The sequence below is a fragment of the Hypanus sabinus genome, chromosome 20, assembly GCF_030144855.1.
Source record: "Hypanus sabinus isolate sHypSab1 chromosome 20, sHypSab1.hap1, whole genome shotgun sequence".
Classification (NCBI taxonomy): Eukaryota; Metazoa; Chordata; class Chondrichthyes; order Myliobatiformes; family Dasyatidae; genus Hypanus; species Hypanus sabinus.
Window position 1 is genome coordinate 56,003,960 of NC_082725.1, and position 21,588 is coordinate 56,025,547.

Sequence of the window (21,588 nt, forward strand, 5' to 3'; positions counted from 1 at the left end):
GGATACAACACACTGATGAATTGGGGTATACAACGCATTGATGAATGGAGGGATACAGAACACTGATGAATGGGGGATAAAACTCACTGATGAATGGCGGGATACAGCACACTGATGAATGGGGGGAGCACAGCATCCTGATGAATGGAGGAATACAGCACACTGAAGAATGGGGTGACAGCACACTGATGAATGGGGTAATACAGCATACTGATGAATGGGGGATACAAGACAGTGATGAATGGGGCAACACAGCACACTGATGAAAGGGGCTATGCAGCACAGTGAAGAATGGGGGGATACAACACACTGATGAATGGGAGGATAGAACACACTGATGAATGTGGGGACAGCACACAGATGAATGGGGGGACACCTCACACTGTTGATTGGGGGATACAGCACACTGATGAATGTAGGGACTAGACACACTAATGAATGGGGTGGATACAACACACTGATGAATGCGGGGATACAACACACTGATGAATTGGGGGATACAACACAATGATGAATGGTGGGATACAACACACTGATGAATGGTGGGATAAAACACACTGATGAATGGGGGATTCAACACACTGATGAATGGGGGGATACAACACACTGATGAATTGGGGATACAGCACACTGATGAATGGGGGGATACAACACACTGATGAATGGAGGGATACAACACACTGATGAATGGGGGATAAAACTCACTGATGAATGGGGGGCATAAAACACACTGATTAATGGGGGATAAAATACACTGATGAATGGGTGGATACACGAGATTGATGAATGGGGGATACAGCACACTGATGAATGGGGGATACAACACACTGATGAATGGTGGGATACAACACACTGATGAATGGGGGATACAACACACTGATGAATGGGTGGATACAACACACTGATAAATTGGGGATACAGCACACTGATGAATGGGGGGATACAACACACTGATGAATTGGGGGATGCAACGCATTGATGAATTGAGGGATACAGAACACTGATGAATGGGGGATAAAACTCACTGATGAATGGCGGGATACAGCACACTGATGAATGGGGGATACATCACACTGATGAATACGGGGATACAGCACACTGATGAATGGGGGGAGCACAGCATCCTGATGAATGGAGGAATACAGCACACTGAAGAATGGGGTGACAGCACACTGATGAATGGGGTAATACAGCATACTGATGAATGGGCGATACAAGACAGTGATGAATGGGGCAACACAGTACACTGATGAAAGGGGCTATGCAGCACAGTGAAGAATGGGGGGATACAACACACTGATGAATGGGAGGATAGAACACACTGATGAATGTGGGGACAGCACACAGATGAATGGGGGACACCTCACACTGTTGATTGGGGGATACAGCACACTGATGAATGTGGGGACTAGACAAACTAATGAATGGGGGGATACAACACACTGATGAATGCGGGGATACAACACACTGATGAATTGGGGGATACAACACACTGATGAATGGTGGGATACAACACACTGATGAATGGTGGGATAAAACACACTGATGAATGGGGGCTTCAACACACTGATGAATGGGGGGATACAACACTCTGATGAATTGGGGATACAGCACACTGATGAATGGGGGGATACAACACACTGATGAATGGAGGGATACAACACACTGATGAATGGGGGATACATCACACTGATGAATACGGGGATACTGCACACTGATGAATGGGGGGAACACAGCACCCTGATGAATGGAGGAATACAGCACACTGATGAATGGGGCAATACAGCTCAGTGATGAATGGGGGATACAGCACGCTGATGATTGGGGGGATAAAGCACACTGATGAATGGAGGGATACAGCACACAGATGAATGGGGAAATACAGCACACTGATGAATGGAGGGATACAACACACTGATGAATGTGGGGGATACAACGCACAGTTGAATGGTGGGATACAGCACACTGATGAATGGGGGGATACAGCACGCTGATGAATGGTTTGATACAGCACACTGATGAATGGAGGGATACAACACATGATTGGGGGATACATCACACTGATGAATGGGGGGATACAGCAGGCCTGATGAATGGGGGATACAACACACTGAGGAATGGGGGGATACAACACACTGATGAATGGGGGATAAAATACACGGATGAATGGGTGGATACACCAGATTGATGAATGGGGGATACAGCACACTGATTAATGGGGGGATACAACACACTGATGAATGGTGGGATACAACACACTGATGACTGGGGGGATACAACACACTGATGAATGGGGGATACAACACACTGATGAATGGGTGGATACAATACACTGATAAATTGGGGATACAGCACACTGATGAATGGGGGGATACAACGCATTGATGAATTGAGGGATACAGAACACTGATGAATGGGGGATAAAACTCACTGATGAATGGCGGGATACAGCACACTGATGAATGGGGGATACATCACACTGATGAATACGGGGATACAGCACACTGAAGAATGGGGTGACAGCACACTGATGAATGGGGGATAAAACACACAGATGAATGGGGGCTTCAACACACTGTTGAATTGGGGGATACAACACACTGATGAATTGGGGATACAGCACACTGATGAATGGGGGGATACAACACACTGATGAATGCGGGGATAAAATACACTGATGAATGGGTGGATACACGAGATTGATGAATGGGGGATACAGCACACTGATGAATGGGGGGATACAACACACTGATGAATGGTGGGATACAACACACTGATGAATGGGGGATACAACACACTGATGAATGGGGGGATACAACACACTGATAAATTGGGGATACAGCACACTGATGAATGGGGGGATACAACACACTGATGAATTGGGGGATACAACGCATTGATGAATTGAGGGATGCAGAACACTGATGAATGGGGGATAAAACTCACTGATGAATGGCGGGATACAGCACACTGATGAATGGGGGATACATCACACTGATGAATACGGGGATACAGCACACTGATGAATGGGGGGAGCACCGCATCCTGATGAATGGAGGAATACAGCACACTGAAGAATGGGTTACAGCACACTGATGAATGGGGTAATACAGCATACTGATGAATGGGTGATACAAGACAGTGATGAATGGGGCAGCACAGCACACTGATGAAAGGGGCTATGCAGCACAGTGAAGAATGGGGGGATACAACACACTGATGAATGGGAGGATAGAACACACTGATGAATGTGGGGACAGCACACAGATGAATGGGGGGACACCTCACACTGTTGATTGGGGGATACAGCACACTGATGAATGTAGGGACTAGACACACTAATGAATGGGGGGGATACAACACACTGATGAATGTGGGGATACAACACACTGATGAATTGGGGGATACAACACACTGATGAATGGTGGGATACAACACACTGATCAATGGTGGGATAAAACACACTGATGAATGGGGGATTCAACACACTGAGGAATGGGGGGATACAACACACTGATGAATGGGGGATAAAATACACGGATGAATGGGTGGATACACCAGATTGATGAATGGGGGATACAGCACACTGATTAATGGGGGGATACAACACACTGATGAATGGTGGGATACAACACACTGATGACTGGGGGGATACAACACACTGATGAATGGGGGATACAACACACTGATGAATGGGGGGATACAACACACTGATGAATTGGGGATACAGCACACTGATGAATGGGGGGATACAACACACTGATGAATGGGGGGATACAACACACTGATGAATTGGGGGATACAACGCATTGATTAATGGAGGGATACAGAACACTGATGAATGGGGGATAAAACTCACTGATGAATGGCGGGATACAGCACACTGATGAATGGGGGATACATCACACTGATGAATACGGGGATACAGCACACTGATGAATGGGGGGAGCACAGCATCCTGATGAATGGAGGAATACAGCACACTGAAGAATGGGGTGACAGCACACTGATGAATGGGGGATACAAGACAGTGATGAATGGGGCAACACAGCACACTGATGAAAGGGGCTATGCAGCACAGTGAAGAATGGGGGGATACAACACACTGATGAATGGGAGGATAGAACACACTGATGAATGTGGGGACAGCACACAGATGAATGGGGGGACAACTCACACTGTTGATTGGGGGATACAGCACAGTGATGAATGTGGGGACTAGACACACTAATGAATGGGGGGGATACAACACACTGATGAATGCGGGGATACAACACACTGATGAATTGGGGGATACAACACACTGATGAATGGTGGGATACAACACACTGATGAATGGTGGGATAAAACACACTGATGAATGGGGGATTCAACACACTGATGAATGGGGGGATACAACACACTGATGAATTGGGGATACAGCACACTGATGAATGGGGGGATACAACACACTGATGAATGTAGGGATACAACACACTGATGAATGCGGGGATACAACACACTGATGAATTGGGGTATACAACGCATTGATGAATGGAGGGATACAGAACACAGATGAATGGGGGGATACAGCACGCTGATGAATGGGGGATAAAACTCACTGATGAATGGGGGGCATAAAACACACTGATGAATGGGGGATAAAATACACTGATGAATGGGTGGATACACGAGATTGATGAATGGGGGATACAGCACACTGATGAATCGGGGGATACAACACACTGATGAATGGTGGGATACAACACACTGATGAATGGGGGATACAACACACTGATGAATGGGGGGATACAACACACTGATAAATTGGGGATACAGCACACTGATGAATGGGGGGATACAACACACTGATGAATTGGGGGATACAACGCATTGATGAATTGAGGGATACAGAACACTGATGAATGGGGGATAAAACTCACTGATGAATGGCGGGATACAGCACACTGATGAATGGGGGATACATCACACTGATGAATACGGGGATACAGCACACTGAAGAATGGGGTGACAGCACACTGATGAATGGGGTAATACAGCATACTGATGAATGGGGGATACAAGACAGTGATGAATGGGGCAATACAGCACACTGATGAAAGGGGCTATGCAGCAGAGTGAAGAATGGGGGGATACAACACACTGATGAATGGGAGGATAGAACACCCTGATGAATGTGGGGATACAACACACTGATGAATTGGGGTATACAACGCATTGATGAAAGGAGGGATACAGAACACAGATGAATGGGGGGATACAGCACGCTGATGAATGGGGGATAAAACTCACTGATGAATGGGGGGCATAAAACACACTGATTAATGGGGGATAAAATACACTGATGAATGGGTGGATACACGAGATTGATGAATGGGGGATACAGCACACTGATGAATGGGGGATACAGCACACTGATGAATGGGGGGATACAACACACTGATGAATGGGGGGATACAACACACTGATAAATTGGGGATACAGCACACTGATGAATGGGGGGATACAACACACTGAAGAATTGGGGGATACAACGCATAGATGAATTGAGGGATACAGAACACTGATGAATGGGGGATAAAACTCACTGATGAATGGCGGGATACAGCACACTGATGAATGGGGGATACATCACACTGATGAATACGGGGATACAGCACACTGAAGAATGGGGTGACAGCACACTGATGAATGGGGTAATACAGCATACTGATGAATGGGGGATACAAGACAGTGATGAATGGGGCAACACAGCACACTGATGAAAGGGGCTATGCAGCACAGTGAAGAATGGGGGGATACAACACAGTGATGAATGGGAGGATAGAGCACACTGATGAATGGGAGGATAGAACACACTGATGAATGGTGGGATAAAACACACAGATGAATGGGGGCTTCAACACACTGATGAATGGGGGGATACAACACACTGATGAATGGAGGGATACAACACACTGATGAATGCGGGGATACAACACACTGATGAATTGGGGTATACAACGCATTGATGAATGGAGGGATACAGAACACAGATGAATGGGGGGATACAGCACGCTGATGAATACGGGGATACAGCACACTGATGAATGGGGCGAACACAGCATCCTGATGAATGGAGGAATACAGCACACTGATGAATGGGGCGATACAGCTCAGTGATGAATGGGGGATACAGCACGCTGATGAATGGGGGGATAAAGCACACTGATGAATGGTGGGATACAGCACACAGATGAATAGGGAAATACAGCACACTGATGAATGGAGGGATACAACACACTGATGAATGTGGGGGATACAACGCACAGATGAATGGTGGGATACAGCACACTGATGAATGGGGGGATACAGCACGCTGATGAATGGGGGGATACAGCACGCTGATGAATGGGGGGATACAGCACACTGATGAATGGAGGGATACAACACACTGATGAATGGAGGGATACAACACACTGATGAATGGAGGGATACAACACACTGATGAATGGAGGGATACAACACACTGATGAATGGGGGGATACAACACACTGATGAATGTGGGGGATACAACGCACAGATGAATGGTGGGATACAGCACACTGATGAATGGGGGGATACAGCACGCTGATGAATGGTTGGATACAGCACACTGATGAATGGAGGGATACAACACACTGATGAATGAGGGATAGAACACACTGATGAATGGGGGATACAGCACACTGATGAATGGGGGGAGCACAGCATCCTGATGAATGGCGGAATACAGCACACTGAAGAATGGGGTGACAGCACACTGATGAATGGGGTAACACAGCATACTGATGAATGGGGTAATACAGCATACTGATGAATGGGGGATACAACACAGTGATGAATGGGGCGACACAGTACACTGATGAAAGGGGCTATGCAGCACAGTGAAGAATGGGGGTTACAACACACTGATGAATGGGAGGATAGAACACACTGATGAATGGGGATACAACACAGTGATGAATGGGGCGACACAGCACACTGATGAAAGGGGCTATGCAGCACAGTGAAGAATGGGGGTATACAGCACACTGATGAATGTGGGGACAGCGCACTGATGAATGGGGGGACACCTCACACTGTTCATTGGGGGATACAACACACTGATGAATGGGGGGACTAGACGCACTAATAAATGGGGCTGGTGGTGGGATACATCACACTGATGAATGGGGGATAAAATACACTGATGAATGGGTGGATACACCAGATTGATGAATGTGGGGATACAGCATGCCTGATGAATGGGGGATAAAATACTCTGATGAATGGGTGGATACACCAGACTGATGCATGTGGGGATACAGCATGCCTGATGAATGGGGGATACAACACACTGATGAATGGGGGATAAAATACACTGATGAATGGGTGGATACACCAGATTGATGAATGTGGGGATACAGCATGCCTGATGAAGGGGGGATAAAATACACTGATCAATGGGTGGATACACCAGATTGATGAATGTGGGGATACAGCATGCCTGATGAATGGGGGATACAACACACTGATGAATGGGGGATAAAATACACTGATGAATGGGTGGATACACCAGATTGAAGAATGGGGGATACAGCACGCTGATGAATGGGGGGATACAGCACACTGATGAATGGAGGGATACAACACACTGATGAATGGGGGGATACAACACACTGATGAATGGGGGGAATACAACGCACTGATAAATGGTGGGATACAGCACACTGATGAATGGGGGGATACAGCACGCTGATGAATGGTTGGATACAGCACACTGATGAATGGAGTGATACAACACACTGATGATTGGGGGATACATCACCCTGATGAATATGGGGATACAGCACACTGATGAATGGGGGGATACAGCACACTGATGAATGGAGGGATACAACACACTGATGAATGGGGGGATACAACACACTGATGAATGGGGGGAATACAATGCACTGATGAACGGTGGGATACAGCACACTGATGAATGGGGGGATACAGCACGCTGATGAATGGTTGGATACAGCACACTGATGAATTGAGGGATACAACACACTGATGATTGGGGGATACATCACATTGATGAATACGGGGATACAGCACACTGATCAATGGGGGGACACAGCATCCTGATGAATGGAGGAATACAGCACACTGATGAATGTGGCGATATAGCACACTGATGAATGGGGGGATAGAGCATGCTGATGAATTGGGGGATACAGCACAGTGATGAATGGAGGGATACAGCAAACTGATGAATGGAGCTGGTGGTGGGATACATCACACTGATGAATGGGGGATAAAATACACTGATGAATGGGTGGATACACCAGATTGATGAATGTGGGGATACAGCATGCCTGATGAATGGGGGATACAATACACTGATGAATGGAGGGATACAACACACTGATGAATGGGGGATAAAATACACTGATGAATGGGTGGATACACCAGATTGATGAATGGGGGATACAGCACACTGATGAATGTGGGGATACAACACACTGACGAATGGTGGGATACAACACACTGATGAATGGGGGATACAACACTCTGATGAATACGGGGATACAGCACACTGATGAATGGGGGGACACAGCATCCTGATGAATGGAGGAATACAGCACACTGCTGAATGGGGCGCTATAGCACACTGATGAATGGGGGGATAGAGCATGCTGATGAATTGGCGGATACTGCACACTGATGAATGGAGGGATACAGCAAACTGATGAATGGGGCTGGTGGTGGGATACATCACACTGATGAATGGGGGATAAAATACACTGATGAATGGGTGGATACACCAGATTGATGAATGTGGGGATATAGCATGCCTGATGAATTGGGGATACAACACACTGATGAATGGGGGGATACAACACACTGATGAATGTGGGATAAAATACACTGATGAATGGGTGGATACACCAGATTGATGAATGGGGGATGCAGCACGCTGATGAATGGGGGGATACAACACACTGATGAATGGGGGGAATACAATGCACTGATGAATGGTGGGATACAACACACTGATGAATGGGGGGATACAGCACGCTGATGAATGGTTGGATACAGCACACTGATGAATGGAGGGATACAACACACTGATGATTGGGAGATACATCACACTGATGAATACGGGGATACAGCACACTGATGAATGGGGGGACACAGCATCCTGATGAATTGAGGAATACAGCACACTGATGAATGGGGCGATATAGCACACTGATGAATGGGGGGATAGAGCATGCTGATGAATTGGGGGATACAACACAGAGATGAATGGAGGGATACAGCAAACTGATGAATGGGGCTGGTGGTGGGATACATCACGCTGATGAATGGGGGATAAAATACACTGATGAATGGGTGGATACACCAGATTGATCAATGTGGGGATACTGCATGCCTGATGAATGGGGGATACAATACACTGATGAATGGGGGGATACAACACACTGATGAATGGGGGATAAAATACACTGATGAATGGGTGGATACACCAGATTGATGAATGGGGGATACAGCACACTGATTAATGGGGGGATACAACACACTGACGAATGGTGGGATACAACACACTGATGAATGGGGGATACAACACTCTGATGAATACGGGGATACAGCACACTGATAAATGGGGGGACACAGCATCCTGATGAATGGAGGAATACAGCACACTGATGAATGGGGCGATATAGCACACTGATGAATGGGGGGATAGAGCATGCTGATAAATTGGGGTATACAGCACACTGATGAATGGAGGGATACAGCAAACTGATGAATGGGGCTGGTGGTGGGAAACATCACACTGATGAATGGGGGATAAAATACACTGATGAATGGGTGGATACACCAGATTGATGAATGTGGGGATACAGCATGCCTGATGAATGGGGGATACAACACACTGATGAATGGGGGGATACAACACACTGATGAATGGGGGATAAAATACACTGATGAATGGGTGGATACACCAGATTGATGAATGGTGGATACAGCACACTGATGAATGGGGGGATACAACACACTGATGAATGGTGGGATACAACACACTGATGAATGGGGGGATACAACACACTGATGAATTGGGGGATAAAACGCATTGATGAATGGAGGGATACAGAACACTGGTGAATGGGGAGATACAGCAAGCTGATGAATGGGGGATAAAACTCACTGATGAATGGCGGGATACAGCACACTGATGAATGGGGGTACAACACACTGATGAATGGGGGATACAGCACACTGATGAATGGGGGGAGCACAGCATCCTGATGAATGGAGGAATACAGCACACTGAAGAATGGGGTGACAGCACACTGATGAATGGAGTAACACAGCATACTGATGAATGGGGGATACAACACAGTGATGAATGCGGCGACACAGCACACTGATGAAAGGGGCTATGCAGCACAGTGAAGAATGGGGGGATACAGCACAGTGATGAATGGGGTGACACCTCACACTGTTCATTGGGCGATACTGCACACTGATGAATGGGGGGACTAGACACACTAATGAAAGGGGCTGGTGGTGGGATACATCACACTGATGAATGGGGGATAAAATACACTGATGAATGTGTGGATACACCAGATTGATGAATGTGGGGATACAGCATGACTGATGAATGGGGGATAAAATACACTGATGAATGGGTTGATACACCAGATTGATGAATGTGGGGATACAGCATGCCTGATGAATGGGGGATAAAATGCACTGATGAATGGGTGGATACACCAGATTGATGAATGTGGGGATACAGCATGCCTGATGAATGGGGGATACAACACACTGATGAATGGGGGATAAAATACACTGATGAATGGGTGGATACACCAGATTGATGAATGGGGGATACAGCACGCTGATGAATGGGGGGATACAGCACACTGATGAATGGAGTGATACAACACACTGATGAATGGAGGGATACAGCAAAATGATGAATGGGGCTGGTGGTGGGATACATCACACTGATGACTGGGGGATAAAATACACTGATGAATGGGTGGATACACCAGATTGATGAATGTGGGGATACAGCATGCCTGATGAATTGGGGATACAACACACTGATGAATGGGGGGATACAAAACACTGATGAATGTGGGATAAAATACACTGATGAATGGGTGGATACACCAGATTGATGAATGGGGGATACAGCACACTGATGAATGGGGGGATACAACACACTGACGAATGGTGGGATACAACACACTGATGAATGGGGGATACAACACTCTGATGAATACGGGGATACAGCACACTGATAAATGGGGGGACACAGCATCCTGATGAATGGAGGAATACAGCACACTGATGAATGGGGCGATATAGCACACTGATGAATGGGGGGATAGAGCATGCTGATAAATTGGGGTATACAGCACACTGATGAATGGAGGGATACAGCAAACTGATGAATGGGGCTGGTGGTGGGAAACATCACACTGATGAATGGGGGATAAAATACACTGATGAATGGGTGGATACACCAGATTGATGACTGTGGGGATACAGCATGCCTGATGAATGGGGGATACAACACACTGATGAATGGGGGATAAAATACACTGATGAATGGGTGGATACACCAGATTGATGAATGGGGGATACAGCAGACTGATGAATGGGGGGATACAGCACACTGATGAATGGAGGGATACAACACACTGATGAATGGGGGGATACAACGCACTGATGAATGGGGGGATACAACACACTGATGAATGGGGGATACAACACTCTGATGAATACGGGGATACAGCACACTGATGAATGGGGGGACACAGCATCCTGATGAATGGAGGAATACAGCACACTGATGAATGGGGCGATATAGCACACTGATGAAAGGGGGGATAGAGCATGCTGATAAATTGGGGGATACAGCACACTGATGAATGGAGCGATACAGCAAACTGATGAATGGGGCTGGTGGTGGGATACATCACACTGATGAATGGGGGATAAAATACACTGATGAATGGGTGGATACACCAGATTGATGAATGTGGGGATACAGCATGCCTGATGAATGGGGGATACAACACACTGATGAATGGGGGGATACAACACACTGATTAATGGGGGATAAAATACACTGATGAATGGGTGGATACTCCAGATTGATGAATGGTGGATACAGCACACTGATGAATGGGGGGATACAACACACTGATGAATGGTGGGATACAACACACTGATGAATGGGGGGATACAGCACACTGATGAATGGGGGATACAACACACTGATGAATGGGGGATACAGCACACTGATGAATGGGGGGAGCACAGCATCCTGATGAATGGAGGAATACAGCACACTGAAGAATGGGGTGACAGCACACTGATGAATGGAGTAACACAGCATACTGATGAATGGGGGATACAACACAGTGATGAATGGGGCGACACAGCACACTAATGAAAGGGGCTATACAGCACAGTGAAGAATGGGGGGATACAACACACTGATGAATGGGAGGATAGAACACACTGATGAATGGGGGATACAACACAGTGAAGAATGGGGCGACACAGCACACTGATGAAAGGGGCTATGCAGCACACTGAAGAATGGGGTGACAGCACACTGATGAATGGAGTAACACAGCATACTGATGAATGGGGGATACAACACAGTGATGAATGGGGCGACACAGCACACTAATGAAAGGGGCTATACAGCACACTGATGAATGGGGGATACAACACACTGATGAATGGGGGATACAGCACACTGATGAATGGGGGGAGCACAGCATCCTGATGAATGGAGGAATACAGCACACTGAAGAATGGGGTGACAGCACACTGATGAATGGAGTAACACAGCATACTGATGAATGGGGGATACAACACAGTGATGAATGCGGCGACACAGCACACTGATGAAAGGGGCTATGCAGCACAGTGAAGAATGGGGGGATACAACACACTGATGAATGGGGGATACAACACAGTGATGAATGTGGGATAAAATACACTGATGAATGGGTGGATACACCAGATTGATGAATGTGGGGATATAGCATGCCTGATGAATTGGGGATACAACACACTGATGAATGGGGGGATACAACACACTGATGAATGTGGGATAAAATACACTGATGAATGGGTGGATACACCAGATTGATGAATGGGGGATGCAGCACGCTGATGAATGGGGGGATACAACACACTGATGAATGGGGGGAATACAATGCACTGATGAATGGTGGGATACAACACACTGATGAATGGGGGGATACAGCACGCTGATGAATGGTTGGATACAGCACACTGATGAATGGAGGGATACAACACACTGATGATTGGGAGATACATCACACTGATGAATACGGGGATACAGCACACTGATGAATGGGGGGACACAGCATCCTGATGAATTGAGGAATACAGCACACTGATGAATGGGGCGATATAGCACACTGATGAATGGGGGGATAGAGCATGCTGATGAATTGGGGGATACAACACAGAGATGAATGGAGGGATACAGCAAACTGATGAATGGGGCTGGTGGTGGGATACATCACGCTGATGAATGGGGGATAAAATACACTGATGAATGGGTGGATACACCAGATTGATCAATGTGGGGATACTGCATGCCTGATGAATGGGGGATACAATACACTGATGAATGGGGGGATACAACACACTGATGAATGGGGGATAAAATACACTGATGAATGGGTGGATACACCAGATTGATGAATGGGGGATACAGCACACTGATGAATGGGGGGATACAACACACTGACGAATGGTGGGATACAACACACTGATGAATGGGGGATACAACACTCTGATGAATACGGGGATACAGCACACTGATAAATGGGGGGACACAGCATCCTGATGAATGGAGGAATACAGCACACTGATGAATGGGGCGATATAGCACACTGATGAATGGGGGGATAGAGCATGCTGATAAATTGGGGTATACAGCACACTGATGAATGGAGGGATACAGCAAACTGATGAATGGGGCTGGTGGTGGGAAACATCACACTGATGAATGGGGGATAAAATACACTGATGAATGGGTGGATACACCAGATTGATGAATGTGGGGATACAGCATGCCTGATGAATGGGGGATACAACACACTGATGAATGGGGGGATACAACACACTGATGAATGGGGGATAAAATACACTGATGAATGGGTGGATACACCAGATTGATGAATGGTGGATACAGCACACTGATGAATGGGGGGATACAACACACTGATGAATGGTGGGATACAACACACTGATGAATGGGGGGATACAACACACTGATGAATTGGGGGATAAAACGCATTGATGAATGGAGGGATACAGAACACTGGTGAATGGGGAGATACAGCAAGCTGATGAATGGGGGATAAAACTCACTGATGAATGGCGGGATACAGCACACTGATGAATGGGGGTACAACACACTGATGAATGGGGGATACAGCACACTGATGAATGGGGGGAGCACAGCATCCTGATGAATGGAGGAATACAGCACACTGAAGAATGGGGTGACAGCACACTGATGAATGGAGTAACACAGCATACTGATGAATGGGGGATACAACACAGTGATGAATGCGGCGACACAGCACACTGATGAAAGGGGCTATGCAGCACAGTGAAGAATGGGGGGATACAGCACAGTGATGAATGGGGTGACACCTCACACTGTTCATTGGGCGATACTGCACACTGATGAATGGGGGGACTAGACACACTAATGAAAGGGGCTGGTGGTGGGATACATCACACTGATGAATGGGGGATAAAATACACTGATGAATGTGTGGATACACCAGATTGATGAATGTGGGGATACAGCATGACTGATGAATGGGGGATAAAATACACTGATGAATGGGTTGATACACCAGATTGATGAATGTGGGGATACAGCATGCCTGATGAATGGGGGATAAAATGCACTGATGAATGGGTGGATACACCAGATTGATGAATGTGGGGATACAGCATGCCTGATGAATGGGGGATACAACACACTGATGAATGGGGGATAAAATACACTGATGAATGGGTGGATACACCAGATTGATGAATGGGGGATACAGCACGCTGATGAATGGGGGGATACAGCACACTGATGAATGGAGTGATACAACACACTGATGAATGGAGGGATACAGCAAAATGATGAATGGGGCTGGTGGTGGGATACATCACACTGATGACTGGGGGATAAAATACACTGATGAATGGGTGGATACACCAGATTGATGAATGTGGGGATACAGCATGCCTGATGAATTGGGGATACAACACACTGATGAATGGGGGGATACAAAACACTGATGAATGTGGGATAAAATACACTGATGAATGGGTGGATACACCAGATTGATGAATGGGGGATACAGCACACTGATGAATGGGGGGATACAACACACTGACGAATGGTGGGATACAACACACTGATGAATGGGGGATACAACACTCTGATGAATACGGGGATACAGCACACTGATAAATGGGGGGACACAGCATCCTGATGAATGGAGGAATACAGCACACTGATGAATGGGGCGATATAGCACACTGATGAATGGGGGGATAGAGCATGCTGATAAATTGGGGTATACAGCACACTGATGAATGGAGGGATACAGCAAACTGATGAATGGGGCTGGTGGTGGGAAACATCACACTGATGAATGGGGGATAAAATACACTGATGAATGGGTGGATACACCAGATTGATGACTGTGGGGATACAGCATGCCTGATGAATGGGGGATACAACACACTGATGAATGGGGGATAAAATACACTGATGAATGGGTGGATACACCAGATTGATGAATGGGGGATACAGCAGACTGATGAATGGGGGGATACAGCACACTGATGAATGGAGGGATACAACACACTGATGAATGGGGGGATACAACGCACTGATGAATGGGGGGATACAACACACTGATGAATGGGGGATACAACACTCTGATGAATACGGGGATACAGCACACTGATGAATGGGGGGACACAGCATCCTGATGAATGGAGGAATACAGCACACTGATGAATGGGGCGATATAGCACACTGATGAAAGGGGGGATAGAGCATGCTGATAAATTGGGGGATACAGCACACTGATGAATGGAGCGATACAGCAAACTGATGAATGGGGCTGGTGGTGGGATACATCACACTGATGAATGGGGGATAAAATACACTGATGAATGGGTGGATACACCAGATTGATGAATGTGGGGATACAGCATGCCTGATGAATGGGGGATACAACACACTGATGAATGGGGGGATACAACACACTGATTAATGGGGGATAAAATACACTGATGAATGGGTGGATACTCCAGATTGATGAATGGTGGATACAGCACACTGATGAATGGGGGGATACAACACACTGATGAATGGTGGGATACAACACACTGATGAATGGGGGGATACAGCACACTGATGAATGGGGGATACAACACACTGATGAATGGGGGATACAGCACACTGATGAATGGGGGGAGCACAGCATCCTGATGAATGGAGGAATACAGCACACTGAAGAATGGGGTGACAGCACACTGATGAATGGAGTAACACAGCATACTGATGAATGGGGGATACAACACAGTGATGAATGGGGCGACACAGCACACTAATGAAAGGGGCTATACAGCACAGTGAAGAATGGGGGGATACAACACACTGATGAATGGGAGGATAGAACACACTGATGAATGGGGGATACAACACAGTGAAGAATGGGGCGACACAGCACACTGATGAAAGGGGCTATGCAGCACACTGAAGAATGGGGTGACAGCACACTGATGAATGGAGTAACACAGCATACTGATGAATGGGGGATACAACACAGTGATGAATGGGGCGACACAGCACACTAATGAAAGGGGCTATACAGCACACTGATGAATGGGGGATACAACACACTGATGAATGGGGGATACAGCACACTGATGAATGGGGGGAGCACAGCATCCTGATGAATGGAGGAATACAGCACACTGAAGAATGGGGTGACAGCACACTGATGAATGGAGTAACACAGCATACTGATGAATGGGGGATACAACACAGTGATGAATGCGGCGACACAGCACACTGATGAAAGGGGCTATGCAGCACAGTGAAGAATGGGGGGATACAGCACAGTGATGAATGGGGTGACACCTCACACTGTTCATTGGGCGATACTGCACACTGATGAATGGGGGGACTAGACACACTAATGAAAGGGGCTGGTGGTGGGATACATCACACTGATGAATGGGGGATAAAATACACTGATGAATGTGTGGATACACCAGATTGATGAATGTGGGGATACAGCATGACTGATGAATGGGGGATAAAATACACTGATGAATGGGTTGATACACCAGATTGATGAATGTGGGGATACAGCATGCCTGATGAATGGGGGATAAAATGCACTGATGAATGGGTGGATACACCAGATTGATGAATGTGGGGATACAGCATGCCTGATGAATGGGGGATACAACACACTGATGAATGGGGGATAAAATACACTGATGAATGGGTGGATACACCAGATTGATGAATGGGGGATACAGCACGCTGATGAATGGGGGGATACAGCACACTGATGAATGGAGTGATACAACACACTGATGAATGGAGGGATACAGCAAAATGATGAATGGGGCTGGTGGTGGGATACATCACACTGATGACTGGGGGATAAAATACACTGATGAATGGGTGGATACACCAGATTGATGAATGTGGGGATACAGCATGCCTGATGAATTGGGGATACAACACACTGATGAATGGGGGGATACAAAACACTGATGAATGTGGGATAAAATACACTGATGAATGGGTGGATACACCAGATTGATGAATGGGGGATACAGCACACTGATGAATGGGGGGATACAACACACTGACGAATGGTGGGATACAACACACTGATGAATGGGGGATACAACACTCTGATGAATACGGGGATACAGCACACTGATAAATGGGGGGACACAGCATCCTGATGAATGGAGGAATACAGCACACTGATGAATGGGGCGATATAGCACACTGATGAATGGGGGGATAGAGCATGCTGATAAATTGGGGTATACAGCACACTGATGAATGGAGGGATACAGCAAACTGATGAATGGGGCTGGTGGTGGGAAACATCACACTGATGAATGGGGGATAAAATACACTGATGAATGGGTGGATACACCAGATTGATGACTGTGGGGATACAGCATGCCTGATGAATGGGGGATACAACACACTGATGAATGGGGGATAAAATACACTGATGAATGGGTGGATACACCAGATTGATGAATGGGGGATACAGCAGACTGATGAATGGGGGGATACAGCACACTGATGAATGGAGGGATACAACACACTGATGAATGGGGGGATACAACGCACTGATGAATGGGGGGATACAACACACTGATGAATGGGGGATACAACACTCTGATGAATACGGGGATACAGCACACTGATGAATGGGGGGACACAGCATCCTGATGAATGGAGGAATACAGCACACTGATGAATGGGGCGATATAGCACACTGATGAAAGGGGGGATAGAGCATGCTGATAAATTGGGGGATACAGCACACTGATGAATGGAGCGATACAGCAAACTGATGAATGGGGCTGGTGGTGGGATACATCACACTGATGAATGGGGGATAAAATACACTGATGAATGGGTGGATACACCAGATTGATGAATGTGGGGATACAGCATGCCTGATGAATGGGGGATACAACACACTGATGAATGGGGGGATACAACACACTGATTAATGGGGGATAAAATACACTGATGAATGGGTGGATACTCCAGATTGATGAATGGTGGATACAGCACACTGATGAATGGGGGGATACAACACACTGATGAATGGTGGGATACAACACACTGATGAATGGGGGGATACAGCACACTGATGAATGGGGGATACAACACACTGATGAATGGGGGATACAGCACACTGATGAATGGGGGGAGCACAGCATCCTGATGAATGGAGGAATACAGCACACTGAAGAATGGGGTGACAGCACACTGATGAATGGAGTAACACAGCATACTGATGAATGGGGGATACAACACAGTGATGAATGGGGCGACACAGCACACTAATGAAAGGGGCTATACAGCACAGTGAAGAATGGGGGGATACAACACACTGATGAATGGGAGGATAGAACACACTGATGAATGGGGGATACAACACAGTGAAGAATGGGGCGACACAGCACACTGATGAAAGGGGCTATGCAGCACAGTGAAGAATGGGGGGATACAGCACAGTGATGAATGGGGGGACACCTCACACTGTTCATTGGGGGATACTGCACACTGATGAATGGGAGGACTAGACACACTAATGAAAGGGGCTGGTGGTGGGATACATCACACTGATGAATGGGGGATAAAATACACTGATGAATGGGTGGATACACCAGATTGATGAATGTGGGGATACAGCATGCCTGATGAATGGGGGATAAAATACACTGATGAATGGGTGGATACACCAGATTGATGAATGTGGGGATACAGCATGCCTGATGAATGGGGGATACAACACACTGATGAATGGGGGATAAAATACACTGATGAATGGGTGGATACACCAGATTGATGAATGGGGGATACAGCACGCTGATGAATGGGGGGATACAGCACACTGATGAATGGAGGGATACAACACACTGATGAATGGGGGGATACAACACACTGATGAATCGGGGGAATACAATGCACTGATAAATGGTGGGATACAGCACACTGATGAATGGGGGGATACAGCGCGCTGATGAATGGTTGGATACAGCACACTGATGAATGGAGTGATACAACACACTGATGATTGGGGGATACATCACACTGATGAATACGGGGATACAGCACACTGATGAATGGGGGGACACAGCATCCTGATGAATGGAGGAATACGGCACACTGATGAATTGGGCGACATAGCACACTGATGAATGGGGGGATAGAGAATGCTGATGAATTGGGGGATACAGCACACTGATGAATGGAGGATAAAATACACTGATGAATGGGTGGATACACCAGATTGATGAATTTGGGGATACAGCATGCCTGATGAATGGGGGATACAACACACTGATGAATGGGGGGATACAACACACTGATGAATGGTGGGATACAACACACTGATGAATTGGCGGATACAGCACACTGATGAATGGGGGATACAACACACTGATGAATGGGGGATACAGCACACTGAAGAATGGGGTGACAGCACGCTGATGAATGGAGTAACACAGCAAACTGATGAATGGGGGATACAACACAGTGATGAATGGGGTGACACAGCACACTGATGAAAGGGGCTATGCAGCACAGTGAAGAATGGGGGGATACAACACACTGATGAATGGGAGGATAGAACACACTGATGAATGGGGGATACAACACAGTGATGAATGGGGCGACACAGCACACTGATGAAAGGGGCTATGCAGCACAGTGAAGAATGGGGGGATACAGCACAGTGATGAATGGGGGGACACCTCACACTGTTCATTGGGGGATACTGCACACTGATGAATGGGGGGACTAGACACACTAATGAAAGGGGCTGGTGGTGGGATACATCACACTGATGAATGGGGGATAAAATACACTGATGAATGGGTGGATACACCAGATTGATGAATGTGGGGATACAGCATGCCTGATGAATGGGGGATAAAATACACTGATGAATGGGTGGATACACCAGATTGATGAATGTGGGGATACAGCATGCCTGATGAATGGGGGATAAAATACACTGATAAATGGGTGGATACACCAGATTGATGAATGTGGGGATACAGCACGCTGATGAATGGGGGATACAACACACTGATGAATGGGGGATAAAATACACTGATGAATGGGTGGATACACCAGATTGATGAATGGGGGATACAGCACGCTGATGAATGGGGGGATACAGCACACTGATGAATGGAGGGATACAACACACTGATGAATGGGGGGATACAACACACTGATGAATCGGGGGAATACAATGCACTGATAAATGGTGGGATACAGCACACTGATGAATGGGGGGATACAGCGCGCTGATGAATGGTTGGATACAGCACACTGATGAATGGAGTGATACAACACACTGATGATTGGGGGATACATCACACTGATGAATACGGGGATACAGCACACTGATGAATGGGGGGACACAGCATCCTGATGAATGGAGGAATACGGCACACTGATGAATTGGGCGACAAAGCACACTGATGAATGGGGGGATAGAGAATGCTGATGAATTGGGGGATACAGCACACTGATGAATGGAGGATAAAATACACTGATGAATGGGTGGATACACCAGATTGATGAATTTGGGGATACAGCATGCCTGATGAATGGGGGATACAACACACTGATGAATGGGGGGATACAACACACTGATGAATGGGGGATAAAATACACTGATGAATGGGTGGATACACCAGATTGATGAA